Genomic DNA, 25,491 nt, shown 5'->3' with positions numbered 1-25,491 from the left:
CTCTGAGACTATTTTCTCCAATAAACCACCAGAGAACCAGAAGTGAAGCAATGGCCCAGAGGGTAGAGCTCCAGCTTTGAGAGAGAAAACTGAGTAGGAAATACAATCCAGACCAGGCAGGAAAGCCTGGGAATTGCTTAGGTCCAATTAACTACCAGCTGGCGGGAAGTGGAGCTGTGGTGGTGGTAGAGACTCAGCCTTGAGCAAAACAGCTCAGGAACACATCGGGCCCTGAGTTTAAGTCCTGGGATGGCCACAAAAAAATTCAAAAAGAGAAGGCCAAGTTTATGTATCAGTGCCCTACCTACTTATGTGTGTATATATATTACCTCCCATAGTGCAAAATCTGCTTTTATTTTCTGGTTTATTTTTCAGATATGCTAGTTTTACATACTGCATCATTCTCTTCATTTCAGGCCCATTGCTTTTCTCTTTCTGGGTTCTAGGCCTGTGTCTTTATATGATGCACACTGAAGCTCATAGCAGCCTTTATTTACATTTTATTATGAGGGCAATCCAGGAACAATCACAAATCTGGCAGGGGAAGAGATCAGGTTTCTTAGAAGTAACCGGTATTCAGAAAATTAAACTTGAGAACATAAAATGGTAGCATACTTATGTAAAAACTACCATTAAGAAAAAAATGAAGGAGCTGGGAATATGAATTAATGAGAGAGTGCTTGCCTAGCATGCAAGAAGCCCTGGGTTCGATTCCTCAGGCACCTGTACACAGACAAAGCCAGAATATGTGCTGTGGCTCAAGTAGCAGAGTGCTAGAGACAATGCCCAGGCCTTGAATTCAACCCAACAACTGGCAAAGAGATAGCTACCTAGGTAGGATGGTAGGTAAATAGATAGAAAGAAATAAAGAGAAAGAGAGAGGGAGAGAGAGAGAAAGAAAGAAAGAAAGAAAGAAAGAAAGAAAGAAAGAAAGAAAGAAAGAAAGAAAGAAAGAAAGAAAGAAAGAAAGAAAGAAAGAAAGAAAGAAAGAAAGAAAGAAGGAAGGAAGAAAGGAAAGAAGGAAGGAAGGAAGGAAGGAAGGAAGGAAGGAAGGAAGGAAGGAAGGAAGGAAGGAAGGAAGGAAGGAAGGAAGGAAGGAAGGAAGGAAGGAAGGAAGGAAGGAAGGAAGGAAGGAAGGAAGGAAGGAAGGAAGGAAAAAAGTTGATAGATGAATCTGTTTTTGACATCAGAAGGAAAGAAGGGAACATTCCCAGTCATGAGGCTTTCTGCAGTGTGCCAGGACACCATCATCACCTTCACACAAACGCAGAGCAGGATGACTGTCTCTGTCCCACTTCTCAGGCATCCAAGAGCCCCAGAGTCAAGAGGGCAGAGCCAGGTTCTAACTCAGGTGCTTGGAGACAGAAGAGAAATGGCCCTGCCCCTCCTTGGACTGGGGATTTGCATTAATGATGTAGAGAATGAAGTAAGGAGAATGGACTGGCAGAGATAGAAGGGCCTTCAAACTTGACAAACTGAGAGTCAAAAACCCACTCCCTAAGACCAGAGAGCAGGGTTTTTTTACTCTATTCCTCCCCTCTCCAGCACTAAACTGGCTCTCTATTGGTAACCTAAAGATAGCCTGAGGCTCCCTTCACATGAGGAAGGAAGGTTAATTAGTCATTGTTTGAAGAGAATGAGAAAAGCCTGACCTTGCTGTAACTCTAACAAATGTTTCAGGTTGCCCCCATTGCTGGCTGTGCCTGGAATGAATGAAGTGGTTTTGCAGCTCACTTCCGTGATGAATGTGTATATTCTGCCTCCTAAGCCTGCAGGCCTAGTTCTCTGCACCTAGCCTGGCTTTTGAAACTGTTTTCTGTCCTTCAAATACAGTGTTACACTGGAGTTCTTCCTGCTAACAGAGCTAGGGCTTGGATCCTGAGAACTTCATTTGAACCCTGATTGGGTCAATAATATTTCTTTCCTTCTTCTGTAGCTCAAGAACTCCAAGAACATTTAGAGTGCAAGTAACTTCTCATCACCAAGGGAAACAGGAATTTCTTAAGCATCTGACCTTTCGGAACAGGAAGTCAGAATGTTCTAGACTTCCCTGCCTTGGCTGGTTTCACCCTATGAGAGACCTCAGCCTCCTGAGCTAGGGTGATGGGCGTGAAGTATTGGTTCTCTGCTAGGGTCAGAACTGTAATGACATTGAGAATACAAGTCAACTGCTTATCACAAAGTGCTTGGGGAGCATATTAAGACTTTCAACAATGTGCCTTTCAGAACCCTGTAGGACACAAGTTTATAATGCTAGAGTCTGAGAGGCTGGGCTTATGGATGTGCTACACTTGAACCTTGAGGTCTGACTCCAATTCTAGTGTACATCAGCATTCATTTTCCTAAAAATATTTTCATAAGTAGCAAATAGGAAAATTATTTTGATTATCCCTCAATCTTTTTCCAGTTGTGTGTCTCAAACTGAAGCCTGGGCGCTGTTCCTGAGCGCTTCAGCTCAAGGCAAACACTCTACCACTTGACCCACAGTGCCACATGGGGTTTTTTGATGGTTGATTGGAGGTAAGAGTCTAACAGGATTTCCTTCCCTAGGCTGTCTTCAAACTGTGATCTTCAGATCTCAGCCTCCTGAGAAAGTAGGTTTCCAGAGCCACTGGAATCTGGAGTATTGTTTTTGCCAGACCTGGAGCTTGAAATTAGGGCCTGGATACTGTCTTTGAGCTTCTTTTTCTCAAGGCTAGCACTCTATCACTTGAGCCACACCACAGCTTCTGGCTATTTCTGAGTATGTAGCACTGAGGATTCAAACCCTGGCATTCATGCATGCTGAGCAAGCTCTCTACCACTAAGCCACATTTCCAGACCCAACCTTACGATTTTATCCCTCAACTTGCCTATCCACAAGAAAAGGCTTCTGAGTATAAATCATCTAAACAAATCCGTATAGGAAGTTTTTCAAAGATAAATAAGACAAACCTCATACTGAGGACAGACACTAACCATGTGATGACTTGACAAATGCCTCCATTTAATTATTATATTTCAAAACTTAATAAAGTATTAATGAAAATTAGTCAATGTATTGAATTATTGTGTATAATTTTATAATAGATATTCACAACATAATAAATATTATGTGTATAATCATACTAAATACAATAAATAAAATGAGTAAAATAAAAATTAAATACAAAATTAATAATAATCATAATATGAAATAAACATACATATTTACCTATATATCTTATATTACACATGTACACAAATATTTTTTCTATTGCAGGGTCTTAATTCAGGCCCTGGGAACTCTAGCTTGAAAATCTTTTCCTCAAGGACAGGGATCTTAGCCTTCACCCAAGGTGCAAAAGAGTTACATGGACAGTGAGCTCAAATCCCAGCAATCGCATAAATACTAGCCCTAGTTCCAAGACAGTGACTTAATATTTGTAACAGAAACAGTTATGTTTATTCAGTTCCATACTGAACACTGAAAAAAAATCAGTGTAGAATTTTGTACAGCTATTCAGACATCCATCCCTTAACCCCAAAGTACTTCTTGAGCACTACACAATTTTTTGTACGTTTTTTATTTTAAAAATGTTGTACAGATGGGTCACAGGTACATGAGCAAAGTAATGAGTATATTTCCTATTGAGCATTGTTGCCTCCTCGTTTGTTTTTCCCTTACCATCCCTTCCCTCCCATCTTCACAACTAACTTCCCTGCTGAGGTCAGTGATTTATTTATTTTTGGCTTGGCATGGGGTTTGAACTCAAATATTGGCAACTCTGCGCCTTCTGTCACATTGCTACAGATTCATCAAGACTCTGAGTTCAAATCCCAGGCTATTAAAGAAAACTGTCAGAAATTCCAAACCAAGGAGCTTTATTATTTCAATTTAGTTAGTTAATTAATTAATGAATTAATTAGTTAATTAATTTTGCCAACCATGGGGCTTGAACTCAGGTCATGGTAACTCTGACTCAGCTTTACTCTCCCTAGGCTGGGGTGCAGCCTCGGGACCCAAAGCTGATCCTGGGACCCTAGGCCCAGAGGGCTTGCAGGAAGGAAAAAAAGCAGAACAGCACAAAATGTGGGGAGCTGTAGAGGGCTCAGGGTTTTACAATATTTTTCTTTACCTGGTGACCATCCTGGGTCTGAATGACATGGTTTCAAAGTGGACCTGGCCTGCCATTGCTCATGGCTGACAGGCTATCAGGGAAGCCATAAGCCAACATGTCAACATAGGCCCTCAGTTCAAATCCTAATCCTTACATTTACCAATGGCAGGAGATCACAAAAGACTCGTTCCTATGCATAAGAATACTGATTGAAAGAGTAGTTCATGCATTTGTCTACTCTAAGATTGGATGCAATAATCCTAGGATGCTGATTGACCTTAATTAATAGTTTATTAAGCATGAAAAGAATAATATTGTTTCAATGGAGACATAATAAATACCTAAGAGTTGGTAGGAACGTAGTAGATGTCATTCAGTCATAGATAGACAGCTCTGGAACTCTTTAACAATATATATTTATTTGTATAGCACCTCTGCCTAGCCATGTATTGCTGTTTTGGCCAAACTTGGGGCTTGATCTCAGTGCCTGGGAACCACCTGACAGCTTCATTGGCTAGAGGCTTCTGTACTCACACTCACCCAATCATGAATTGGGCCTGCTAGTCCCTGAGTTCATATCCCAGCACTGCCAAAAATTTAATCTTTGAGTAAGAAGCCGAGTATGACACGTTTTTCTTTTCTGGGAGAGTCCAGGGTGTCAGGCATGATAGAGAACACATCTACAAATCTAGATGGTATGTGATATGATGTAAAAATTGTAATAAATGGATAAATGGTATAGGTGTCATCAAAGACAATAAATTCTAAATAAATGGATAAAAAAGAAATAAAATGAATAACAACACTAAACGTGATATGGACTGAACATCTGTATGGAAGTATAAATCTTACCACACCAAACACAGTATCTACTGAACATCTGTATGGAAGTATAAATCCTATCTTTAAAATGTATATAAGGAGTATGATTTCCATGCCTGAGGCTTGAATTCAGCCCACCCCCATGAGAAAGCAATGGCAGGAAATCCTGAGAAACTGGTTTCTGGACCAGGAAAAGTCATGGAATGTGATCAATCTCATCGAATGAGTAGTTCATGCATGATGTGACTAGGGAATGATAGGCAAGACTCATGGGGTATCACTTATTTGTAAAGCAGTGTTGATTAAGCGTGACAATAATCATCACAGTCATGAAATGAAGACATCTGGAAAGATCCAAGAATCAGTAGACACATGGTAGATTGGATTCCATCACAGGTTATTGTCTCTCCTACTCAATACAAATGTGTACTCATTTGCATACTACCTTCAACTTATGAATGGATGACTACTGTGTACCCTCCCCCACCCCCACCTGGGGGTCCATCTCAGGTCCTGGGAACGGCCTTACTCCTTAGTAGCTCACAGGCTGGTGTGCTCACATGGACCCATTCGTCAATTGGGTCTGCTGGTCCCCAAGTCCAGATCCCAGCAGTACCAAAAGATTCATCCTGATGTCAGAAGCCAATTGTTGCACCTGTGTTCCTTTCCTGTGCAACTCCTGGGTCTCAGCTAGGATGAAGAATACATGGGCCACCCTGTGGCCATGGGAATAGGTTGTTATCATGTGAGGGAAGTTATACCTCTCATCATATACTGAAGAAAATACACAATACATCAATGAATAGCATACAAAATAGAATAACTACACTAAATGCACAATGCAGTCCACACACGGATTTGAATATACATCCCATGTTTAAATGATGCATTCAGGACAATTGTGGCCTCCCTGGTGCTCGATCTCTGTTCCTGGGACCCGACCAGCTCCTTAGTGGCTCACAGTCTGGTGTGATCATGTGGACCCATTGGGCAGTTGGGCCTCTTAGGCCCAAAGTTCAAATACCAGCACTGCCAAAATTTACCCTGTTGTGAGAAGCCAGTCATTGCACCAGTTTTCCTGTGCTGTGCAAGTCCGGGGTCACAGCTAGGATGGAGAATGCACAGGCAACTCTATATTCATGGGATTAAGTTGTCATCCAGGACACCACAGTTATAGCTGTCATCCTATACTCAAGAAAATACACAATACATCAATGAATAAGACACAAAATAAAGAGAATGACTCACCAAATCAAGATGCTGCCCATCCATGTATGGAAATATAGATCCTCTGTTTAAATGATGAATTTATGACCATATTGGCCCCCACCAGGGCTTCATCTCAGGTCCTGGGAATGGCCTACCTCCTTAGTGCCTCACAGGCTGGTGTGTTCACCATGACCCATTCACCAATTGGGCCTGCTAGGGCTTGAGTTCAAATCCCAGCACTGCCAAAAGATTCACCTTGATTTGAGAAGCCAATCGATCCACCTGTATTCCTGTCCTGTGAAAATCCTGGGTCTCAGCGAGGATGGAGAATTCTATATAGACAACTCTATAGCCATTCGAATAGGTTGTTATCCATGTCAGCATAGTTATATCTAGCACCATACTCAATAAAATACACAATACATCCATGAATAAGACACAAAATAAAAAGAATAACTACACTGAATGCAAGATGCATATCAAACTTGTAGGTAAAGAGAGATCCTATTTTTAAAAAAAGGCGGGCTTTTTATTTTGTCCAGTACTGGGGCTTCAAATCAGGCCCTTGACGAGGCCTGACATTCTAGTCTTCAAGGATGGTGAGATTTCCCTTGCCCCAAAGTGCAACAGAGCTACCCAGACCTCAGTTCAAATCCCAGCACTGACAAAAGATTCATTCTGTTGTCAGAAGCCAGTCGTTGAACATGTTTTCCTCTCCTGTGAAAGAACCTGGCTTTCACTAGGATGTAGAATCCATAGGCAACCGTATAACTATGGGAACAGATTGTCATCCATGTCAGCACAGTATACCTGTCAGTAAAATACACAATAACTTCATGAATTAGACACAAATTAAGGAGAAGTGCACAGAATGCAAGGTGCTGTCCACACACGTATGTAAATATAGATCCTATATTTGAATTACGAATTTATGACTAGCTGGACCTCCCTGGGACTCGATGTCAGTTCCTAGGAATGGCCTATCTCCTTCGTTGCTCACAGGCTGGTGTCCTCACCTTGACCATTTCCCCAATTGGGCCTGATAGAGTGTGAGTTCAAATCCCAACACTGCCAAAAGATGAATCCTGATGTGAGAAGCTTATCGATTCACCTGTTTTCCTGTCCTGTGAAAGTCCTGGGTCTCAGCTTGGATGGAGAATGCATAGGAAACCCTATAGCCAGGGCAATAGGTTGTCTTCCATGTAAGCACTGTTATATCTGTTACATTATTCAGTAAAATACACAACACTTACATAAGACAGAAAATAAGGAGAAAAGTACTCCAAAGGCAAGATACTGTCCACACATATATGTAAATATAGATCCTACGTTTAAATTATTAATTTATGACTATCATGGCCCACCCGGGCGATCCATGTCAGTTGCTGAGAATGGCCTAACTCCTTTGTCACTCACAGGCTGGTGTGGTCACCTTGAACTATTCACCAATTGGTCCTGCTAGGCCCTGAGTTCAGATCCCAGCACTACCAACAACTGGATCATGCAGTAAGAAGCCAAGTGTGAAACTTTTTTCCTTTTCTCTGAGAGTCCTGGGTGTCTGGCATGACGGAGAACATGTCTACAAATTTAGATTCCATGTGATAGGATGTCATCAATGTAATAAAGGGAATGGGTGTCATCATAGTAAAATTAACGGTAAATAAATGAATAAAACAAAAAGTACAAGGAACAACCACACCAAACGTGTATGGACTGAACAACCATAGGTAAGTACAAATCCTGTATTTACAATGTATATAAATAGTATGTTTTTCAAGGCAGGGGCTTGAATTTTGGCTTAGATTACAGGCCTGACTTTCTTATCTTCAAGTACGGTGAGCTTCTGCTTCTTCCACAGTGCTGTAGATTCACCAATACTTTGAGTTCAAATCCAAAGCCTGGCAGAATAAACGGGATGAATTGCAAGCCAGGGAGCTAATCCCTTTTAATTATTTTTTGCTCAGCAGGGGGCTTGAACTCAGGTTGTGGTAACTCTGCCTCAGCTTTGACACCCTATGATGGGGTGCAGCCACTGGACCCACAGTAGATCCTGGGATCCTAGATCCCCAGGCCTTGTGTGGCAAAATTGTACAGAAAAAATGCAGCGAGATGGCCTTTTTATGTTTCCTTCTTTTGCACGGTGACCCTCCTGGGTCTGAATGACACTGTTGCAAAGGGTACTTCACCTTTCATTGCTGAAGGTTGTCAGACTATTGAGGAAGTCATAGGTCCACATTGCAGTGTAGGCCCTGATTTCGAATCCCAGTCATGACACCAATCAATGGCAGGAGATACTAAGAGACTCGTTCCCATCCATGGGAATAACAAGGTAATATTATCAATGTCACAGTTGAATGAGTTGATGGTGAATGACGCTCCTATCAAATTAGACAGCATCATTTCAGAAGACTGATTTTATTTAATATTTATGAAACATTACGTACAGAATGCAATAATTTCAGGATATTGATTGATTTACTTAATAGTTTGTTAACCATGAAAACAATAAGATTAATTACATGGAGGCATTATAAATACCCAAGAATTGGTAGGAATGTAGTCTATATAACTGAATAATGTATAGACATCTCTGGCACTCTATAAAGATATACATTTACTACCATCTGTATGTCAATCTGTTCTTATTTTGTCAACCGCTGGGGCTCGGTCTCAGGTACTCGGGACTGTCTGTCAGCTCAATTTGCCACAGGATGGCAGGCTGACACTCACCCATTCATGAATTGGGCCTTGAAGGCTGTGAGTTCAGATGCCAGCACTCCCAAAAAATGAATCGTGTAATAAGAAGCTGATGGTGACACATGTTTTCCTTTTCTGTGGAAGTCCTGGGTGTCAGGAAGGACGTGCAATACATATGCAAACCTATATCCTATGTAATCAATGTGATCACTGTTCTATGTGTCATAATAGTCAATAAAATGAGTAGTCAGTACATCAATAAAACAAAAAATAAAATAACTACACTGAATGCAATATGGAATCAACATATGTATAAAAATATAAATCATATATTTAAAATGTAAACAAATAGTATGTTTTCTAGGGGTGGGCATCGATTTCAGGCCTAAGAAACAGACTTGAATTTCTTGAATTCAAGGAGGCAAGCTTCCCCTTCCCACACAGTGCAACAGCAGGGTTACCTAGACCATGAGTTCAAATCCCAGTCCTGGCAGAAAAAAAATGGCACCTCTATGCTATGTGATGCCCAATTCGTAGGTATTTCATTTGGCCTCCATTTAATGAAGGTGATTGTTTAAATGCTTCATAAAGTATTAATTAATATCGACCAGTGTCCTATAATGTAATTGTATATAATTTTATCCTCGAATCATTCAAGTACTGCCCATTTAATCATGACATACATCACATTCCTTTGGTAATCATATGAATAGGAATGAGTTTCATAGGATCTCCTGCCATTTGTTGGTGGCAGGAACAGGATTCAAGCTGTGGGCTCCAGCTCCTACCACTTAAACCTGAGGATAGGGAACTCACAGGTCTGTCCAAGAACATCAGCAAAACCAGGCATCAGTGGCTCTCAGCAGTCCTCCTTAAAACTTACAAGGCTGTGACAGGAGGATCATGGTCAAAGTCATCCTAGGCAGGAAAGTCCTTGAGACTCCTGTCCAACTTGAGCCAACAAAGACAGAAGTAAAGCCGTGTGGCTCCAGTGTTAGAGAGCTAGCCTTGATCAAAAACAACTCACAGATTGTGCCCAGATCCTGAGTTCAAGCTCTGGGAACAAACAGACATACACAACAATCTGTGCAGCCATCTGGCTAAAGTGGGTCACTCTCTTGTCCCCAACTGTATTGGACAGAGTTCCCTGGGAAAGGGGCTGCCTTCATTTTGACTCCACCCATTCTGCCTGCATCAGAAGATTCCAGCCACACCTCTATTGTTTCATGGTTCTTTCTGACCAATGGGATACAAGAATGGTGGCCACGCCCACATTCCTTGCTGCCCAGTACCACCTTGATTCGCTCTGTTTGTTGACACCACTACCTCCCCTCCGACCCGGACAGCGCCTCCCCTGTGCCCCACAGTCTGGCCCACGCCCTGCCACAAATGTGCCCCAGGGGTTAGGGTGGGGGTTGACCCAAGGATGCCACCCCCATCCCCAGCGGCCAGTGTCCAGGATACGGGGAGATGCAGGTTGGGTTAGGAGTGGGCGCCAAAGATCCCTTGCCTGGAGCAGTGGGAGCCACACAGCAGCACATCTGCGCCCTTCCACTCCCTGGTGGGAACCCAGTGGCTTTAGTCAGAGGTGGGGAGCAGCATGTCTACACCTGCCTTCTGGGTTTTTTTTTCCTTTTTTTCTGGGTATGGGAGGTGTTGGATGCAGAAGATAGACACCCTTGCTGTGTGAGCCCTTGTCTTCTGTGCTCAGTCAAACTTTCACCTGAAGACAGGAGAGAGAGAGAGACAGAGAGAGACAGAGACAGAGACAGAGACAGAGACAGAGACAGAGAGAGATAATCTTTTTCCTTGTACAGCCTGACTGTGCTCAGGTGAGTGATCAGTTGGCAAATCGCAGGTGCTGCATGGAGGAGTCTTCTGTCACCTGTCTGGATGTGTGTGTGTGTGTGTGTGTGTGTGTGTGTGTGTGTGTGTGTGTAGAAGTGGGTTGTAACAAGGAGGCTGAATGCTTTGGTAACTTCTACCTGCTATCTTTGGGGCATGTATAGACTTCACAGCTGAGGTCTGGGGGCCTGGAAGGGTGAGAGGCTTGAAGGGGACACAGCACAGTTAAATTACAAGAACAAGGGATCTGTGTGCAATGGACCTGTGTACTCCCTTGGGCCTGGTTGGTGGAAGTGGGAGCTTGGGAGGACCTGGGAGTGTGGCCTGCAGGGGATAGCTTACCAGGAGGACAGAGAGCATGGCCAACTCTTAGTAAGGATATGAGTTCTGCTAGTATGGAGCACAACAGCATAGGTCAGACTCTGGGTCTTCTCATCATAACGTCTGATGGGCGAGGCCAACACTATTTTAAATCTTGAGCTGTGATCTTCAGATCACAGCCTCCTGAGTACCTAGTATTATAAGCATGAGCCTCTGGCACTGGGATTCTGGTTCTTTTTGGTATATTATGGTTTGACCTCAAGGCTTTAGGCTTGCCAGTCAGGTCTTCTACCATGCGAGTCAAGCTTTTCTGAGATGGAGAATTAATATATGCTCATTCTGGGCTGGATCACGTTCTGCCTATCTGTGACAGGCCTGAGCCACTAGGCCCGTTCTTCTGTAGTTGGGATGGTAGATATGTAGCGACATGCTCCGTCATTGGTTTAGATGGATTATCCCAAACACAGTCCACGGCAGCCGATTCTTGACCGGAGGTGAATCTCTGGGTTAGGCCTCAACCATTGGACTTCAATCTCCTCATGGGACAGTTGTGAGGAAACAAGGGATTGATACAGAGGGATCTCTGGAGCAGGGACAGGCACAGATGGAGGGGCCATCTGATACTGTTCTTGGCAATTCTTTGAGCATATGATAGGAAGATACCCGGAAAGATCTCAGATGGTGTGTGTTATTAACGTTGCAACAGTAATGGGATTATGAAACAAAACATGGCTCTCTTTCTTTATTACTCTATCCCCATGAGTAACGGGATCCTTCACTTTGTTCAGTTTTGAAGCTGGGGAAACTGAGGCACAGAGAAGCCGGGTGACCTACTAATGACTCCCAGCTGACAGGAAGCTCGGTCTGACTTCTCTGCCATCCTCCCTAGGACAATGGGTGCTATTCAGTCCATTTCTTGTGGTGGGAAGTCCACTTCTTTTCAGTCATGTGGCTTGAACTTTGGGCCTGGGGCAGCTCCCTGAGCTCCTCAGCTCAAAGCTACCACTCTACCACTTGAGTCACAGCACCACTTCCAGTTTTTTGGTGGTTCTTTGGAGATAAGTGTCTCACAGTTGTTCCTGCCCGGGCTGGCTATAAACCACAATCTTCATATCTCAGCCTTCATTGTACTTAGGATTACAGGCATGAGTCACCGGGACCTGGTTTAAGTGTAATTCTGACCTTCTTTCTTTCACTTTCTCTCTCAGGAACTGATTCAATGGGTGCTGGAGGAGGTGGCCCAGCATCCCCATGTGGATGGAACCAAGGTGGTCCTCTCATTCTGGAGGTAACCTGTGGGTCAGGAGCTGTCTCACTCAGTCTGTTGTACCAGCTCCATGAGGTAAGTCCCTCTGTGCCCTGGCTACACTGTGACAGTTATCCATTGTCCATCTAGCCTTACTGGACTCAGTACTGTGTTCAATGCTCTTTTCTAGCAAAACTTCCTGGCTAAAATTATGATACAGAGTTATAGAATGAAAATGTAATGCCATCTTAAGAAAGTCATTTAGGGTTCTGGGAATGTGGCTTCATGGTATGGTGATTGCCTAGCATGCATGAAACCCTGGGTTCAATTCCTCAGTACCACATAAATTGAAAAGGAAACACTGGAAGTGGTCCTGTGCCTCAAGTGGTGGAGTGTTAGCCTTGAGGAAAAAAAACGCTGAAGAATAATTCCCAAGCACCGAATTTCAGCCCCAGGACTGCCAAAACAACAGCAACAACAACAATGAACATTTAGTTAGTAAATGCGAAATAAAGAACCCATACTTGAAATATATAATTGCTCCTTCCATACTGATACCTGACAATAGTTCCTAATACATGTACTTTACCTATGTTAGGATACTGTGTTGAAAAAATGTTTTGTTCATTAGGTCACGACAATTAATGCTAAGAATGTGCTTAGATGTCAGGTGAAGATTAATTCTGGAAATTCAAATATTCCAGGCTTTTGAGTGGGGTCACTGCTAATCACAAGAAGGATAGTGTAAGTGAGATTCAGAAACTATTTTGGCCAGTCATCTTACAAAAAAGGCAGAGGCTAATTAACAGTTGTGACAGAAGAGAAGGAATAACTCCAGATGGAAAGAATAAATGATAGTAACTAAGGTATAGCAGAAACCATTCTAGGGAACCATTTTTGCTTATTAAAGAACTAGTATCAACTAGGCTTATTCCTCATTGCCTTTAGCATTCAAAATCTCCTAGGCTAGTTCTTAATCTCTGTGTGATGAATGTATCTCCTTCTATGCTGATCTTTCATACCTGATCTCCTTTGCTTTCTAACAATCTGTCTTGCTGTATTTATCTATGAATATTCCTAATACTAAATACACCTACAAAGATGAAAGAGGATGCTAATGTAAGAGTCCCATAGCTCATGAGTCATTAATGTAACAAAATGGAAAAAGAGGACATATTTATTGCTACCTTAATTATTCTGAAAAGCTGCAATGTCACATCCTATGGTTCATATTTCCATTCTTTGTCTACATAGTGACATTAAGTGCACACAAATGCAAATATGAGCGGGGTGCTGGTGGCTCATGCCTGTAATCCTAGCTACTCAGGAGGTTGAGTCCAGAGGATTGTGGTTCACAGCCAGCCTGGTCAGGAAAGTCCATGAAACACTTATCTTCAATTAACCCCAGAAACCCGGAAGTTGTGCTGTAGCTAAAGTGGTAGAGTGCTCAAGTTGTGCTGAAGAGCTGAGAGACAGTGCCCAGGATCAAGGTTCAATCCCCACAACCAACAAAAAAGTGCAAATATAGGTTTAAGTTTCCCCCAAAGGAATGATGAAGTCAATAGTAATCTTCCCAAATGATTTAGTAGTGCACCTACTTTTGCTGAGTTATTTGTTATGGCTTCTTTGCTAAACATATTCTCTTCTTTAAAAATTGCCAAATGTTAGCTTTATAATAAACTTCATCTAATATTTCTTGGTTCAAAAGAGAAGTCCATAGAGTTGATGTCACTTAGCATTCTTACTGTCTTAGTTCAAAGCTAACCCAGGCAAGAGAGTCTGTCAAACACTTATCTGTAATTAAACACCAAAAAAGCCAGAAGTGGAGTTTTGGCTCAAGCAGTGGAGTACTAGGTTTGGGCCAGGTAGGAAAGAAAGACAACTGTTCAGGGACAGGGGCCAGTCTCTAAGTTCAAGCCCCAGAACCAACACAAACTAAACAAACAAGCAAACAAAACAAACCCTGGGACTCTCCTTAAAATAGTGGTGGTCCGAGAAGAGGTTGCTTTTGCTGATCATACTCACTGGATCCTGCTTTTTTGGAATTCTTATTGCTATGGAAAACTCAAGACAGACTAAAGGAATTGAAAACTGATTCCTGCAACAAGAGAATCATCTCAGGAGTGAAACATCCATCCACAAGACACTTTAAAACCTCCATATCTTTGCTTCTTTGCAGTAGAACACTTTTAAAACAAAGTTACTTCCTTTTGTTCTATGCCTGCCTTCAAATGGCATATTGTTTCCTTTTGCAATACTCTCAACCAGAAGTTTACAGACAAGTTTTATATGAGTAAAGGACACACTCAAAAAAGTCAGGGACAGAGTTTCCTTCCAGCCTTGGATTCTTTTCTTGTACAGTACAAAGGAAAGCAATAGTTAACTTGAACTTTGTCATTTCTCTATGTTCAATTCCTCTCCTGGGATAACTTTCCACATCCAGTAACAGTTACTTCCACTTACTTCCAGTAACAATTTATGGTGCTGCTCCAGAAAAAAATGAATGTTTTCTGGCTTCATTGAAATAGCACAAAGACACTTTTGGACATGAGGTAACACGTGTTTCAGAGACAACTTAGTAAAGTCAAATGCAATTTAAATTGCTTATAAATACATTATCCATGAGAATATTTTGTTCAAACTTCTCATGTGCTCTGGAAATTAAGGTGAATTTTAAATGGTAAGAAGGTTCTCAGATCATTTTTTGGGAGTCTATATGCTGTGCATTAATTTCCCAACTGTACATGAGTTAACAGTAAGAGAAACAATAGCAATTATAGGAGAAAAAGTAGTTCTGTGTTTATGTATAAGTGTTCAATACAATATACAAGACTCTACAACTAAAAAATTGAAACAATAAAGCCAAGTCCTGTATGTAGATTTATGGGAGTGATATAGAGAAAGCATTACTCTTAAGTGGAACATGAAGCATGAGGCCACTCCCTTTCTAAATCACGCTTGCTAATCATGTAAATGTGCAAAAGGAGAATGGAAGAATGATTCTGTTTCCAATGAAAGTCACATATGGGAGAATAGACTTAACTGGAAAAAAGACTCTATCTTGAGGGAACAGGAATTATACTAGCAATGAACCTGGTGGCTAAGATCATATTTCTTTTTCTTTCCTTTTCTTATATTCCTTTTTATTGTTGTTGTTTTTCATGGCACTTGAAATATGGGACAGGGCGCTGTCCTTCTGAAATGCAGCTCAAGGCTAGTGCTCTTCCACTTGAGCTACAGTGTCACTTCCAGTTTTCTGGTAATTATTGGAGAAAAGAGTCTCCAGGACTTTCATACCCGTGCTGGCTTTCAACCCCAATCCTCAGATCTCACAACAACTTGTTTTATGATCACATTTCTAACAGTGTACACTCAGGATATGTAATGTATATGTTCATCTATCTTTATATGAATTCTTGAGTTAAAAATCTGGGCTACAGTTAGACTTTACACTCACAAAAGTGTTTTAAGTTTAAAAGTTGATACTCCTGGAAAAATAAAACCTAAGAATGTAAAGGAGTCTGGGAAGTTCAATTTGCATCCAGCTTGGACAGTATAGGCTTTGAGACACTACCTATAATTAACCAGCCAAAGCTGGGATACCAGTCACGAGCAAGATTGCTGAATTACAGCTTTAGGTTTTTGCATACATACATACATACAAACATACCCATACACACAGAGGCACTTATAGGTGCACACAAAAATACACAAATGAAACAACTCTCAGAATATGTAGAAAAGTTAGAAAACAATAGAAAATAGGACCTGAGTAAAACTAGAATCAAGTGATAACTTTTAATATTAGAAATCCTTCAAGTGAACTTTCCCCCAGAAGTTGAGAATATTACATAGGTAGGGACCAGAGATAGTAAGAGAGTCAAGCAAGCATTCTTAACGGGATAGGATACATGGTGGAATGAATCAGGGAAGCCTGCAGGTGCATCTGAAAATGTTCCTATCCTGTGTCAAATTTTAAAACACCTTTGAAAATAGTACATAAACAGTCTGAGCAGTCAGTCTAGTGCATAAAATCATGGGAGAAGTTCAGAAATTCTAGTCTGTTTCTAGATTAAATAAAAAAAACTATGGCAGGGCAATGTGATACAAGCCTGGAATTCTAGCACTCAGACAGGAGGTTAGAGAGTGGAATTACATAACGATACCTTCCCTGGACCAAGTAGAATAATTTTATATCAGTAAAACAAACCAAACAACAAGAAAGGAATACACAGAAGTTTCGACTAATTTTGACATTGTTTTGAGAAGTCAAGTTTCTTATTGAATGCAACTCATATATATCCTCACTTGTGTTTTAAATGCTCTCATCATTACAGAACATTCCTAGATGCAAAATAGTTCATGATTCCCATCCAAAAATTTGCAAAAGTGAGTAAGCCTCATTCTGTTGGATTCCAAAAAAATGTTGAAGGATTACAAAAGCTTAAGTCTGGAGAAATAGCAAAGTTTGTCTAATGTAGGACTTTGTAGACCTTGTTAAATTAGAATTTACATTTAAAGTATATTTTTTGGATTTTTTTGTAATTTCATATTCTATAGAATACTACAAAATTCTTTTTAAGTAGAGGGATTAATTGAAAAATTCACAAATGATTCTGGCATTCTATTTGCCTAGATATTCTTTCAAGAGTGTTATAATTAGAACATAGTTAATAGATAATTCCCACAGTTCATGTATACCATGTTAATGTGAATAATCTAGAAAGAGTTGCCAACAAATGGATGACATTAATTTATACATTTAGAAAAACCAATTTTTTAAAGGTTTGGTTTAATATGGTATGAAGAGAGTAATTGTGTGACATCTACTTTCTTCTACCAATATGTAACACAAGAAGCCATTTCCTTATTTACTTGCCTCTGTATACATGTAGAAAAATGCTAGGCTTGGGGTTTGTTTTCAGTTTTGTTTTTGTTTTATTGGTTCGTCCTAGAGCTTGAACTTTTGGCCTGGACAGTGTCTCTGAGCCTGTTTATGATCAAGGCTCATGCCCTACCACTTCATCCTCAGTGCCACTTGAGTCTGGCTTTTGTGAAGAAGTTTTTTGGAGATAAGATTCTAAGAAACCTTCCTGTCTGGGTGGGCTTTGAACCATAATTTTCCTATCTTAACATCCTGAATATCTATGATAGTTAAAAAAGTATAAATATAAATAAAATTTGCAAGTTTTCTGATCTCAAGAATACCAGTGGAGGAAAAATGATGCAGGTCAGTTTATTGTGGTGTTCTTTTCAGAACAAGGAGGGCCTCACATTAGCAAAGGTGTAGTATTTTCTCAAAATAGAGATAAGGTATTCATGATGTGAATTAAGGAATTTTAAGGTGTCCCTTACAAGTTGGAAACTGTTGGGCTAGGATGACTTTATGGCATAAATCTTGGGATTGATGGTCATAGACATAATATCTTACCCTTATAAATAATTGCTTACTCTTGAAGAATTAATTATTACACATGCTTCACAGTTTTATCCTCTACAAGAATATGGCTATTTTTCTGTTTACTTCTCAATCTGTAACACCCCATTGGAAACTGCATCTATTGCAGAATTACATAACATGCAAACAGGTACTGTTTTGAATCTCTTAGGAATGTTGAGAATTTAAAAATGAGTAGTTGTTAGTCATAGGAATTTTGAAGAACATATATATTCTGTCCTCTTAAAAACTTACTTTTAAAATTATGGGTTTCCATAGTATTAAACTGGGTCCAGTCGTGGGGCCTGAACTCTGGGCCTGGTCGCTGTCCCTCAGCTCTTCAGCTCAAGGCTAGCGTTCTACCACTTGAGCCATAGCACCACTTCCGGTTTTTTTCATTTTTGCTTATGTGGTGCTGAGAAATCGAACCCAGGGCCTCAAGAATGCAAGGCAAGCGCTCTACCACTGAGCCATCTTCCCAGACCCTGTTTTCTGTTTTAGAATGAGAAAGTACTAAATTTATTCTGTTTTGAAAAATTTGGCAAGTATATTGTGAAAATATTGTCTAGTTGGATAACATTCAATTTGATGAACCTCTGATAAAGAAGGAATAATTAATTCAAATTAGATGCCAAATAGTATTGATTTTTAAAATGTTACTACATAAAGAATATTATTTACTGTTCCAATACAGTGAAATTATATTTTATGCAGCTTATTTTTTCAATTTTATTATCAAAATGATGTACAGTGGGGTTACAGTAATTGTAAGGTATTAAGTCATAACTTTTCAAACTTAGTAACCCTCTCACATTTTTCTCACAGTTTTCCTTCACCCCTTCACCCCTCACAAGTTGTAAAGTACATTTCCAACATATTGTCTTGTGAGTATTGCTATTGCATTGGTTTGCCTTTTGTCCTTTGTCTCACCATTATGCTCACCATTGTCTCACCATATAGCAGGGATAAACCATAGGGGAAAACCCCAAAGAAAACAGAAATCACATAGTTCATCAAAAACAACAATCACAAATGAAAAAAAAATCTGGTTCCATATCTTGGAATTCATTTTGCTTAGCATTAGCTAATATGGTTACATATATGTATAACAAAGCCACTGGAAAATAATAGCTGCATGGATACTATATCATGAAAACAACATGTTAACATTTGGATGGTAAAGGTGGAATTAGGATTGGTGAATTTGGGGTTCTGATAAAGGATTTTCAACAGTTTTAAAGTTATGACAGGTAAAATTTAATAGTTCAAAATTTTTAATAACTTAGCCTATTAAGAAAATTTAAAATTGCCTGGAAGAATAGGCTTTCATGCAAAGAAATCCAAGGAGACTTAGTAGAGAGGGAGCAATGTGGATGAAGATGGCTCTTTTTCAAACTAAACAAACAAACCTCAGAAACCTTGCTGTAAATCCTGTAGGTTCCCTTGGAATTGTCCTTACCCAGGAACTATATTATCACTGTTTGAAAGAAGGTTGTATTGGAATTTAAATTAAAATTTCTTAAAAATATAAGACATCAAAATTTGTGAATTTACCTTTAATTACCAAACAGTAATTCTCTTAAAAAGATAATTTGAGTCAAAATATTTAGGGAGAAAGTACCCTCCACAATGAAAGAAGGTGTTGGGATTACACATTTCTGTTTGTAACACTTTCCACAATGTCTTTGGACATGAAGCATTGAAACACAGAAAAAAATTTGATTGGATACTTCAAACCAATGATTTCACATTTCTAAGTGGCTCACAAAAAATAATATTCTTATTAATATGAGGTAGTGAAGACTTCTTTTATTACATATGCCAAAAAGTTCAGAAAAGAATTGAGCAAATGGAAAAATTAATAATAAAAGTTTTCTTAGAAGCCTTAGCTAAGCGTATTGACTTCAGCAGTGAAGGGAGGCCAAAACTTTTTGATGTAAATTGTGTTAGTATTTTTACTCCCTAAAGTGATTTTACAGAGCCAATTGGGCTCACTACAATGCAGAACTGATTGAATGAAGACATGAAAATACATTCCACATCCAAATGAGGCAACTTGAAGACTTTTAAAAGAGAAATAATGAAGATGTAGCAGTGGTGGAGCCCGTATGGTCCTTCAGCTTCACTAGACTAGAAGCCAAGAAGCTGTGATTAATTGGAACTCTGGCAAGAGCTAAGAGTAGGACATAGAAGTAGGACATAGAAGCATTTTCCTTTTGTAACAGACACTTTCTTCCAAGGTATGGGTGATTTAACTCTATTCTCCTCCACACATCTTGGTGAACAAATGCAAGACCAAGAGAAAAATGATCTATTAAAATAATTTTGCATAGAATAACTTCACTGTTCCTGATATGGTATCTAAGGAGAATCTTAAGAGAGAAGATAAAAAGTGCAGTATTTTTTGGTTTCCTCTAAGCATCTGGTTAGCAAAATATATCTTTGAGGTTAGACAATTCTGATTGAACCAACAAGTGATGGAGTACTTATTTTTGTGGGCACTTTAGACACAAGAAGTCTTTCAAGGTAAAAGAAAAAATATATAGCCAAATATTTGTGATCACAGCCTCTTGGACTGTTTTCTGGACACAAAGTTTTACATTAGATTTCTCCTTATTAACATAGATGTTGTTTCATGGCAACCAAATACAAGAGGGAAGTTTTATGGACTCACTTGGACAATTAAACAGCATGAAAGAAGAAAATGGCAAATAATATTTAATGAAATTACTTTGACCAATTACTTTGCCAGAAGAAAGAAGGAAAAATATAATTCAAAATCAATTGACTTAAAAGTATGAAGAAAGAGTAGTGAAGAGAAACTAGAGAAAATATAGAGGATTGTTTTCTCTCCAGTGGAGTAATGGGTTCTTGAACTTGTTTCTTCCATTCTACCTCACAAGCTACCAAGTGTGTCTCAGGACTGGATTATCTAGTTCAGACAGAAAACTCATAGAAGTAAGATACTGTATGCAGCAGATATAGGTGATTTATAACCTTAGACAATCTATTTAATTCTGTTCAAAATTCTCCCCTATCCCAAACTTCCCTCTTTGAACAGCTTTGTTTGCTTTTCCCAAGACTGCCCTTCATTAACTGATTAAAATTTTGAGTGGTCATATTCATACTCTCTAGAGATTGCTGTTTGGTTGTGATTTTTGTGTGTTTTTGTTTCTTGTTGTGTTTTTTAACTGAATTTTAAAAGTTTGTGCAATTGTGTTACAATTAAATATATGCATCTAATTGTCCAATGCTCCTAGATCAGAGTCACTCCTTCTATCATTCTCAGCCAACCCTTTCTCCAAGATTTATTTCCAATTTACCACTTCCTTCATCATGTGTATACATTCAGTATTCTAGCTGTATTTGCCCCTTGTTCATTTTTCATTCATTCTATTTCTTTACTATAATTCCTCTTTGGTTTCAACTTCCTGATAGTCATTCTGTTAAACTGTCTATTAATACTTTGAAAGATTTATATACATTCCATGGAGTTTCAATCCTGCATATTCTTGAAATGATGTCAGCTTATATTTCCATAATTCATTCATCTGCAGCAACAATTTGCAAGACTGGAGACGGGAAGCACCTAAACATGATTTTATTCTCAACCGTTTGCAAGATTAATCTTTATTCAAAAAGAAAGTTAAAAAATGGCTTAGAATGTATTCCTAACTATGAATTTTTATAAATGGCTTTGTACAATGGTGTGATTCTTTTATTTTACATGCAATAATATTTTCTGCTACCTATAAGTTTTGGAAAAAGAAGAAAAATAAATTTATTCCTAGATAGGAATGTGATAGAAATAGAAGACAGATATTAGGTTTGTAATATCTCTGATGAGTACACATATTCAAGACTTAAAGTCATATTTCTTACTATGTTAGACAGAGGGAAAACATAAAGTAACATATGATAATGCAACTATTTGTGATTTTTTTAAAATGTACCTTATTAAATGATGAAATTTATTAGCTAACGTTTGGGTTTGAAATTTAGGAGGCTGACATATTTAACACATTTCTGAAAGGCCCTTACTGAAAAACACAAATTGTGGGTGGTACTATTTCTACACTTTAATGAATGGTTGAACATGTTTGGCATTAGTGCTGTGTGAATAATTCAACTCTATTGTAACTTGCTCCCTACACTTGAAAAACTTGTAATGTCACTATCATCAACTTGTCAAATGTTATTTTTGTGAAAGTAATTTTAAAAAGTTTATTTGAAAAGGAATATACTTTCAGGAGATTAAATGTAGATTATCATTGGTTTGACAGTGACATTTTTATACCACAGAACCATGTTGTACTGAAATCCCAGTGTTTTGTAGCACTCCTTAGTGCTTCAAATGTTTTTCTGAATTACATTTGACCTCTAAGTCAAGTTTTCGGGCTTTGGTAGACCAATTATAGATCTATCCTTCTAGGAACTATTTTTTGTCCCACTTATGTTGTAATAAAATCTTTCGTTAATCATAGGTGAGGGGTATTAAAAATAATATTATGACACTTTGTGAACTTGTTCACTCGTATGGGCTGGTCATCTGTAAGTTGAATGTTTGAATTACAGTACTTTCTCTCAAATTTTGTGATCTCATCCTTCATTTTAAGTTGCCTTGCATTTCACAATTGCTTACTGCTAATTCCTGCATCTCAAGGAATTGGGGCTCTGAAATATAGGAAATGCGAAATTGAGATGGGTCTTCAATTACTTTGTGTTGATATGTTGCATGGGCCTTGGTGAAAAGTCTTGCCCCTGTTATCTGATGATGCAGGTAACTGGGCCCTGGGATCCTAGGACCCATGGGTACTGTAGAAGAATAATATTTTTTAGATATCTTAGCAAAATTTGGGCATAATCAGTAAGAATGCTTCAGAAATATGGACAAAAACAGTTTGGGACAAGCAAGTTAAAACAATAAACAGAGCAGCAGAGTAAAATCCATTACAGATTAGAAGAAAGTATGGTTTTTTTATCATGTGGATTCAGAAGACCAAGGACAGTTATAATGTATCACAAGTTTATACTAAAAAGATTGCATTGATACTTTTTCTAGTCTAATATATATTTGAAACCTAAATATTTATATTCCAATTCTATTTATTGAAGTAAATATCAATTTATTTGTCAAATTATCAACTAATTCTAGTAAATTTCACTGTGTGAAATATAAAATCAACACATATAAATATAAAATATATAACTATATAATATGATTAAAAGACACACGTTTTGTATTGTTCTGTTGTAGTTACTGTATGAAAGGCAACTCTGTTTTAAAGTATTATTCCATTATCTCTACCTCAGTGTTTGATAGAGTTAGACCTAAAGCTTTATCATTTGTAGATTTACAGCGTGGAGGCAAGAGGAAACACTGTGATTAAAACATTATCAATTTAATGCCTAATAACGAGGAGAAACATATGCACTTCTCCTGTAACTATGAAAATATTTGGTGATAAAAAGGTAGTAGTGTAAGTTCCTGGTAGGAACTTACAGACAGGCCAGGACATTAAATAATCATGCATACGAACAATTTTTTCACCTTCTTGGCTTTAGCTACTTTTAAATGGAAGGTATAATAAACAATTATATTTTGATAAAATACCTTCTAGTCTGAACAGTTCTGTTTGAACGGTTCATCTCTCTATGATCTCTTGTAACCAAGATTAGTTTTGTTCTAGTAAGAAAATCTTTGGTGTCAGGGTAAGGTATTCTGGTTGGTCTGTTCCCACATGGAAGAAGGGTAAAGGCTCAGGTAGACATTTGTTCCAGTAACACGTCATTTGGGAAAATGTCAGCTGAAGAAGTTTAGAAGTAGCTCTTAAGCAACGCTTAATTTGAATCCATTAGGTCCACAAAGCTGGATAAATAAGTACTTGAAAAAGCCATCACCTTTGGACCTATCTATAAATAATTGAGAGTATGATCAAATTCCAAATAAAAAGACTTAAGATACTCATTGACAAAAAAAGTTTGCAAATGTGAGCAATCGACTAATCAATATAATTTTTTCCACTATTCACAGAATTTTAGGGGAATAAGATCGATAGCATTGTTAGAAACAATAAGGTTTCCTTGTTACAAGTAGGCACCCATAGATATAAGCCTGTATAATGATTCCATCATTAACTATTAAATTTAGAGGATACTACATGCTTCAGCAGCACGTATACTCAAATTACAATACAGAGATTAACATGGCACTTGCACAAGGATAATATGGAAATTTGAAAAGTATTCCATATTTTTCATTCTTCAGATGCAAGAAATGAAAAAAAGTGATTAAAAAGTTGATTACAAAATTACACGTGTAACAATACATGTAATTCATATAATTAAATTTAGTTTGACATCAGTGTATTAAATCTTCCCCTCAGAAAGGCGTTTACATAGCATAAACTTTACAAAATTTTTCAAATTAGACAACATTGTCATTTTATCCCAAAGAAAAATAATATTAAGACCTAGAAAAAAAGGGATCAAACTGTTTCTATATGGAATGCAATCGGAAAGGACACATTAATGAACCTATATATTATAAAATAATATAGAACTCAAAGTATATCTAGGAGAAAATAAATTATGAACATTATGCAAACACACAATATAGAATATTTTAAAATATACTTTTTCAGACAAGCACCAGAAATATTTTAGTTTCTGTACTACTCATTTTAACAGGTAAATTAAAATTATTTCTTATTAAAAAATCACAAACTCTGAAGAAATCATTATACATGTTTACAAAAACTATTGAATACATTTTTCCATACAACGCAGGCAATTCACTTGGAAGAATTCCGCGGAATCCATGAATTTTTACAGTAAAATATTGGTGCTTCCGGGCATTGGTGGTTCATGCCTATAATCCTAGCTACACAGGAGGCTGAGATCTGAGCCTGGGAAGGAAAGTCTGTGGTACTCTTATCTCTAAACCACTAGAAAACTGGAAGTGGAGCTGTGTCTCAAGTGGTAGAGGGCTCACCTTGAGCTGAACAGCACAGGGATAGCTCCCAGGCCCAGAGTTCAAGCCCCATGACTGACCAAAAAAAAAGATATTGCTCTTATTTTGATTGTGAAAATATTTTGTAGGGACACAAAAGATGGACTTGCATTTTTGAAATTTAAGAAACTTAACCCGACCATTAAGACTTCGGTGAACAATTTGTACTGCCTTTCACAACTTCATAGAGGTAGTGATACGTACTTATCCTTTTGGCAATATCAAATACATTTTCTTCTATGTTGTTCTTCAGGCCTGTATTTATATAATGGTTCAACAGAAGGCGATCCAGCGTATCTTTGCTATCTCAATTCTCAACAGCAAGATATAAGGTTGTCAAGAGTCCTTTAGTTTGGGGAAGTGTACTGTGGCTCAAGCAGTAGAGCACTCCCCTTGAGCTGAAGAGCACAGGGACAGCACCCAAGCCCAGAGCTCAAGCCCCATGACCGACCAATAAAAAAAAAAACCACAACAACAACAAAAATCAAACAAACAAAAATATTTGGGCTGGGAAAGTGGCTCAGTGGTAGAGCGCTTGCTTTGCATACATGAGGCCCTAGGTTCGATTCCTCAGCACCACATAAGCAGAAAAAAAAGCGGGAAGTGGTGCTGTGGCTCAAGTGGTAGAGCGCTAGCCTTGAGCTGAAGAGATGAGGGACAGCTTCCAGGCCCAGAGTTCAGGCCCCAGGACCAGACCAAAAAAAAAAAAAAAATTTAAAAAAAGAGTCCTTTAGTTTGGGCATTGGTATCTGTATCATGATGAAGTAAGAAAGAAGCCACTCTGGTATTATTCCATGTATATGCACTGTTCAGGGGTGTCCAG

The 25,491-nt window shown here is 38.7% G+C and overlaps 1 pseudogene; it reads left to right on the top strand.

Moving 5' to 3' along the window:
- The first annotated feature begins 23,817 nt into the window (after positions 1–23,817).
- Positions 23,818–23,914, top strand: LOC122098197 (annotated as a pseudogene).
- Positions 23,915–25,491: the final 1,577 nt, after the last annotated feature.

The sequence above is a fragment of the Dipodomys spectabilis genome, unplaced genomic scaffold, assembly GCF_019054845.1.
Source record: "Dipodomys spectabilis isolate Male_0828 unplaced genomic scaffold, ASM1905484v1 ptg000463l, whole genome shotgun sequence".
NCBI lineage: Eukaryota > Metazoa > Chordata > Mammalia > Rodentia > Heteromyidae > Dipodomys > Dipodomys spectabilis.
This window is presented reverse-complemented; position numbering and strand designations above follow the sequence as displayed.